The sequence below is a fragment of the Mustela nivalis genome, assembly GCF_964662115.1.
Source record: "Mustela nivalis genome assembly, chromosome: 9".
NCBI classification, from domain to species: Eukaryota; Metazoa; Chordata; class Mammalia; order Carnivora; family Mustelidae; genus Mustela; species Mustela nivalis.
The window spans coordinates 51,568,925-51,576,827 of NC_139028.1; the positions used below are offsets into that span (position 1 = coordinate 51,568,925).

The window sequence follows — 7,903 nt, forward strand, 5'->3', positions numbered from 1 at the left end:
TGAACAACTTCTAATAGACATGGTGAAGAATTACAAGATTTCAGAAACTTTATAAATAAGAAATGTTTGGACTATAAAGCATCTCTGCCTTAAAAAGAATTTTTTTCTTGCTAAATAAAAGACCTATTCTATACACCCTGCCAAGACAAAGGCAACATTTTACTAGAGATATTTCATAGCCTCCTCCCACTCTCTCTTCAAACCCTCCCCCTCTAAGTTGCACCCCAAGTGTAAACATTAAAGTAACTGTAAGACATTTTTGTCTGAAACCATTACACACATGTGCTTCTGTACAATGTGTATTTTACATGAACTTTCAACCACAGATTTGTGATTTTTCAAAATGGCGGCTTTCATAACAGGCACAAAATGAGCTTTATAGAAAGATATTAAATAATCCCTTAAGTCTTGGTAAGAATCCAATAAAAATCGATTTTTGCTAAAACCTGATGTATACTGGTGTTCATGTGGGATGGTAAACATGAAGGAAAAAATAACCACATAGGCCCTACTTACAATGTTTGAAAGGACTAAAGGAATAAACCACATATGGTTTACAGTGCTGTTCATAATTACTAGGATTTTAATTATATAGGATACTAAAAATATACAAGTATTGTGCTGGATATTTTGGCACCTAAGCTCTCAATTTCTTACATATTTTTTTTTCTGACATGGGAATAGTATGAAGCCAAATATAGAGGCTGCAATTCTGTCATGCTTGTGGTTTTTTTCATGATTCCTATGGAAGCTTCATTACACTGGTCATTCATTAAGCCTACATGTTGGCTAATATGTACGATAATTAAGTCCTCTCTCAAGTTCCATTTCCAAGGCAACAGCATAAGGGAGCCAAGTTTTATTGAATGCAACAGTTGTTTCTATGACCACTGGAGTCCTTGTAGCGCAGCCGCATTTTAGAACGGTATTTCTCCAAATACAAAAGTTGTTTGCTGTTAAAAGCTCCACGCCGCTTTTGTCTTATAAACTGCACTGCATCTTCGTTTTTCATTCCACCTTCAATTAGGGCTAGGGCAACAAGCACTGGCGTTCTCCCAAGACCCGCAACACAGTGGACAGCAATACAACAGCCAGGTTCCTCCCGAAATTTAAGGTGTACGAGACTCAGCCAGTCGTCGACAATCTGGTTAGATGGCGATGACCCGTCATCGAAAGGCCAATCCAGAACCTGGATGCCTTCTTTCTCCACGAGAGCAGTGTCGTAGGTGGCTTCACATACTCTTACTATTGTAGTAACTCCGTGTTTCTTAAGTTCTTCTATAAACTTGTTTAAGGTTGCACTGGTTGGGCTGTGTGTAATAAGGAATCTCATGTTCCTGTACGTGACTTCCACGGGGGCTGGCCGGCTCGTTGGAGCCATGTTCATTTAGCTGAAATGTTTCCAATGCTTGAAGGCAGAAGTGATGTGAAGAAGCTGAAGGATACGCCCATATACTCCACCGGAAATTCTCAACGCTTGGGAAAATGTAATGGAGAGTCACAGGAAACGCCACGAGCCCCCTCGCAAGCAGCCGTCCTTGGGGTCAGGAATACTGAGGCAGCGGAAAAGGAGGGCGCCCGGGTTTACCCCATCCAGGTCTTAATGCTTGGGAAACGCTCCGAGGATTTCAACTCTACACGTGCGCGCCCAGGATAAGCGATCGGCCGGCGGCTTCCCGGGGGAGGAGCAACGCGCCTCTGCAGCTCACTGGTCCTCGAAAAGGTCGTGCTGTGCCTGGCAGTAATCTCTGGGGCCCTTCAGAAACTCCATAAAGGCGTGCCCGAGACCACCACAGACAGGAGCCTGTTTACTCATTAAAGACTGTGGCCTAATCATACAACCAGTCCCGCAGCGGCGACACAGGCGGCGGCGGAGGCCTCGGCTGCGGGGCAGCGAATGGCAGTGGCAGCCGTGGGGCAGCAGTGACCCGACACCAGGCTCTACTGTGCTCCTGCCTCGAAGGAGCCAATCCGCGAGCAGAGGCGTTCTTGCGTCACAAGCCCGCCCTTTCACAGCAGCCGTGACGTAGGCTCCTCTCCACCAATCGCGGCAGGGCGCTCCGAGTGGCTGCAAGCGTGAGACCCAGCGCTGGCCCGCCGTTGTCACTGCGGCGCGGCTGGTTGGGGAAGGAAGGCGTGGTGCAGACCGAGACGCCACGATGGGAGGGAAGAGAAGGTATTGGGGGAAGAATCTCATCCATGCCCATCCATTGGCTCTGAACGATAAAGCTTTTTCCAGCGGTTTCGTGTCTTGGCTGACTCGGGAACAATACGTTCCTAGACTTTTTCTTTAATCCAATCTGACAATACTGGTCTTTTTACTGAAGACCTTCGTTAATTTACATTATTTTACTTAATGTACATTATTCTAATGTACATTTAAATTTATTAAATTTATTTAATGTACATTATTTTATTTAATTTTATTTAGTTAATTTAGTTAATTTACATTATTTTATTTAATGTTTTTAATTTAGTTAATTTACATCATTTTATTATTTTACATTATGTTAATTATTGTTATATTTGCTCTCATTTTGTACTCTTCCATATATTTATCCCTTTTTTCATCTGTTCTTGATTTCTTTTGGATTAGGGTTTTGCTCCTCTGAATCTGTATCCAAAATCCTCTGCTGTGTTGGGGATGATGTGATTGTGGTTTAAGCTTACCAACTGCTACCGATTAGATACTGTTCTAAATCTAACTGGCTTTAAAGAAATTCATTTGCTGTAACAACTGTATGAATTAGATAGCTTTATTTTTATAGCTCTGATTTTTAAAAAAATTAAACTTAGGCACAGAAGTGTTACTTGCCCAAAGTTACACAACTAGTAAATGTCAGGGTTAAGATTTAAATCGTGAAATTCTGGCTCTGGAGTCTACCTCTCTAACATATATATGTCCTATCATATACCTTTTTATTCTTTTACTTCTGAAATAGCTTAGAAATAGTCAAACATTCTAAATACTTTCCCATGTCTTCAAGGAACTTAAAAGACTTTAAATATTAATGTTGTCAAGCATTTTTTTTACCACCTATTACATTGTTTATAAAAATCAGTCTTTGTTTAAATTTATCCAGTATGTGATCAGCTTCTTTGCTCACTATTCCTCCTTGCACCACCACCCTTTCTTCTAAGATTATTCTTTATTTACCCAGGAGCATCTTCTGGAGGTTCCCTTAGTTCCTAGGATATGATCAACTTTGAATAATATTTTATATAACCTTAAAAATATGCATTCTCTCACTACTGAAATTGTTGGTAGACTTGTTCCCCCCCACACACACACTTTGGTTCTTTAATGAGTATTTTTTTTTTATGAAATTCTCTTATTTGGGTTTCATTCTTATTGTTTTGCTGGGTATATAATTTTACATTGACATTTATTTTTGTAGTCCTTTGAAGACATTCCTTGTCTTCAGGTTTCCTCTCTAATAGCTGTAGAATTTTCTAAAATATCTAGTCTTTGGGCATTACCATGATACCAAAACCAGATAGTTCAAAAAAGAAAACTATAGGCCAATATCCCTAATGAGCATAGATGTAAAGATTTTCAAAAAAAATATTAGTAAACCACAAACCACATTCAACAATGCATTAAAGGCTAATTTGCTATAATCAAGTAGAATTTCTTGGTTCAATACTTGCAAGACAATGAACCACATTAACAAGATAAAGGATAAAAATCATATGATCATTTCAATACATGCAGAAAAAGTGCTTGTCAAAATTCATTTGTTCATGATAAAAACTCACAACAAAGTGGATTTAGAGGGGAAATGCTCAATTAAGTCCATATAGGACAAACCCACAGTTAATATCACCCTCAATGCTAAAAAACTGAGTACTTTTCCTTTAAGATCAGGAATAAGACAAGAATGTCTACTCTCACCACTTTTATTCAACATAGTAGTCTTAGCAACAGTAATTAGACAAGAAAAGGGGGAAAAGGGAGGGCAAATTAGTAGGGAAGAAGTTATACTATCACTTTTTGCAAATGACATAATACTATACATGGAAAACCCTAAAGACTCCACCAGAATCTGTTAGAGTAAATAAACACTATTTTATCCTAATATCTTAATGTGATAGGATATAAAATACAGAAATCTGTTGCACTTCTATATTATGTATACACACACACACACACACAAAATAGGAGAAAGAAATTAAGAAAACAATTCCATTTAAAACTGCACCAAAGAGGGGCATCTGGATGGCTCAGTGGGTTAAGCCTCTGCCTTCAGCTCAGGTCATGATCTCAGGGTCCTAGGATCAAACCCCACATTGGGCTCTGCTCAGCAGGGATTCTGCTTCCTCCCACCCCACCTGCTTCTCCCCCTACTTGAGATCTCTGTCTATCAAATAAAATCTTAAAAAAAAAAAAAAAAAAACCTGCACCTAGTAGAATAAAATACCTGAGAATAAACTTAACCAAAGAGGTAAAAGACCTGTATTCTGAAAATCAGAAGACACTGAGGAAAGAAACTGAAGATTACAGTAACAAATGGAAAGATATTCCATGCTTGTAGATTGGAACAAATATTGTTAAAAGGTCCATACTACTCAAAGACATTGCATTAATATGATCCATATCAAAATATCAATAGCATTTTTCACAAAGCTAGAACATATAATACTAAAACTTGTATGAAATCAATAAAGCCCCCAAATGGCCAAAACAGTCTTGAGAAAGAAAAACAAAATTAGAGGTATCAAAATACCAGATTTCAAGACATACTACAAAGCCATAATAACCCAAACTGGCACAAAAACAAACACCTAGATCAGTGGAACAGAATATAGTCCAGAAATAAGTCCATACACATATGGTCATGTAATCTATGACAAAAGAGGCAAGAACAAACAATGGGGTGAAGACAGGCTGGTCAATCAATGGTGCTGAGAAGACTGGACTGCTACATTCGGAAGAATGAAACCAGATCACTTTCTTATAGCTTAAATATTAATTCAAAATAGATTAAGTACAGAACTATGAGACCTGACACCTAAAAGTCCTAGAAGAAAACATAGGAGGTAGTCTCTGACATCAGCCTTAGCAATATTTTTCTAGATAGGTCTCCTCGAGCCAGGGAAACAAAAGCAGAAATAAACTATTGGGAGTATACCAGAATAAAAAGCTTCTGTATAATGAAAAAAACCACCAACAAAGTGAAAACACAACCTATGGGAGAAGAATTTGCAAATGATGTATCCTATAAGGAGTTAATATCCAAAATATATTAAAAACTTATACAACTCAACACCAAACAAAACAATACCCCAAAAATAACCCAATTTGAAATTGAGTAGAGGACATGAGTAGATATTTTTCCAAAGAAAACATACAGACGGCCAAAAGACAAAGGAAAACGTGCTCAAATCACTAATCATCAGGGAAATGCAAATCAAAATCGCAGTGAGATATTACCTTATACCTGTCAGAATAGCTAGTATCAAAAAGACAAAAAAATAACAAGTTTGGCAAGGATGTGGAGAAAAAGAAACCCTCATAAATGTTGTTGGGAATGTAAACTGGTGCAGCCAATCTAGAGAACAGTATGCAAGTTTCTCAAAAAATTACAAATAGAAATATTTTATGATCCAGTAATTCCACTTTGGGGTGTTTACCCAAAGAAAATGAAAACACTAATTCAAAAAGATATATGCTCCTGTATGCTAACTGTAGTACTATTTACAATAGCCAAGATATGGAAGCAACCCAAGTGTCCATTGATAGATGAATGGATAAAGAAAAAGTGGTATAGGTATGCAATGCCATAAGATGAAGCCATTTGTGTTAACATGGATGGACCTAGAAGCTATCATGCTAAGTGACAGAAGTTAGAGAAAGATAAACATCATGTGATTTCACTAATGTGTGGAATCTAAAAAGCAAAACAAATGAACAAACAAAAAAAGACTCTTAAATACAAAGAGCAAACTGGTGGTTGCCAGAGGAGATGGGTGTGGGGGAATGGGTGGAATAGATAAACTTCCAGTTATGGAATAAATAAGTCATGGAGATGAAACGTACAGCATAGGAAATAGAGCCAATACTATTGTAACAACATTATGCAGTAACAGATGGTGACCACACTTACACTTTGAGCACTAAGTAATGTATAGAAATGTTGAATCATTATGTTGTGCATCTGAAACTAATATAACAATGTATATAACAATGTATGTTAATTATATATATATATTTTTTTAAGGTAGAAACAGACCCATAAATACAGAGAACAAACCAGTAGTTGCCAAAAGGGAAGGGACCGGTAGAATGGGCAAAATGGGTGAAAGAGGGGGAGAGATCTAGGCTCCCACCTAATCCACTTATCAAATAAGTCACAGGGATGAATGTTTCAACATAGGGAACATAGTCAAATAGCACTGTATATGGACAGACGGTAGCTACGTTTATGGTGAGCTACGTAATATACAGAGTTGTCAAATCACTATGTTGTATACCCGAAACCAGTGTAAAACTGCATGTTAACCAAACTTCAAGAAAAATGAAATAAAATGTCTAGGCTTTGTTTCCAGTCTCTGCATGGCCTGTAACAATAAACCTCTACTTCTTTCTTCTTTCCCTTTCCTTCCCTCTTCACTCTTTTATTCTTTTTTCCTTCCTTCATTTCTTCTGTAATAACTCAGTCCACTAGATGAAGTGGAGCAAGGTAGTTGTCTGTGAAGGAGGCAGGGATACTGGAATCTAGGGGTGAGTAAGAAGGGCTTTCACGCAAGGGTCAGATGGTAATAGTAGCCTGGTACAGACTATTAGCATCCAAGCAGAGTGGAGAGAACATATAAGTAAGTGTCCCGTAAGTATTTATCTGGTAACACATTGAGGGTAATGGGAATCTGTATTTTCACTGTCAGATACAAGTTACAAACACAGAAAGGGAGAAAAGTAGAATTAATGCTAGGATTTTGGGTTGGAATTGGTTGCATCTATGTAAACTCTTAATTTTCAATATAAAGAAGATAGTTATGGAAATAAAGATGTGTGTACAAGAGGACTAGAGTAGCCTGGAACATCTTGTTATGACACAAAGTAAGGAAATGTTCAAAGAATGACAGGAATATGACAAAAGGACAGAGAACACAAACCAAGGGAGACTAAAGAGACCTGTCAACTAAATGTAATCGGGTATCCCAAATGGGAATTTTTTATACTTTTTTTTATTATGTTAATCACCATACAGAACCTCAATAGTCTTTGATGTAGTGTTCCATGATTGTTTGTGTACAACACCCAGAGCTCCATAGAATACGTGCCCTCCTTAATACCTACCACTGGGTTCACTCATCCCCTCCCCCCAAAAAAACCCTCAGTTTCATCCCTGGAGTCCACAGTCTCTCATGGTTTGTCTCCCCCTCCGATTCACCCCTACCCCTTCATATTCCCCTTCCTTCTCCTAATGTCCAAATGGGATCTTGAAACAGAAAAAGAACATTTGGGAAAAACTAGTGCAATCTGAATAAAGTGTAAAGTTTAGTTAATGGTAAAATACCAATGTTGTTTCCTCAATTATAACAAAGGTATCATAGAAATGTAAGGTATTAGCAATCAGGAAACTAGATGAGGAGCATACAAGAAGTATCTGAAACCATTCTAAGATTTTTTTTAATTATTTAAAATATAACAAAAGCAGAGAAGCGAGTTTGAAGGGCCTCACTGGTCATGATTTTCATATCAACTCATTGAATAGAAATCCTTAAATCCATACCCATACAAATAAATCAATATGGAGAAGCCAACACTCTGCCTTATAGTAGAATGCCAATTAATAAATGGAACAGGAATGGCAGAATTCGTAAAATCTGTATTTAACAAGTGTCAACACAATTATTCAGCAAAGAAACATCAAAAGATGCCAAAACCAGTGGGTGAAAG

At 37.8% G+C, this 7,903-nt stretch overlaps 1 pseudogene across 1 annotated transcript; it reads right to left on the minus strand.

Moving 5' to 3' along the window:
• Nucleotides 1-556: 556 nt before the first annotated feature.
• LOC309840594 (protein tyrosine phosphatase type IVA 1 pseudogene) lies at nt 557-2,292 on the minus strand (annotated as a pseudogene). The gene has a single exon. The product of its transcript is annotated as a protein tyrosine phosphatase type IVA 1 pseudogene (transcript).
• Between the last annotated feature and the right edge of the window lie 5,611 nt (nt 2,293-7,903).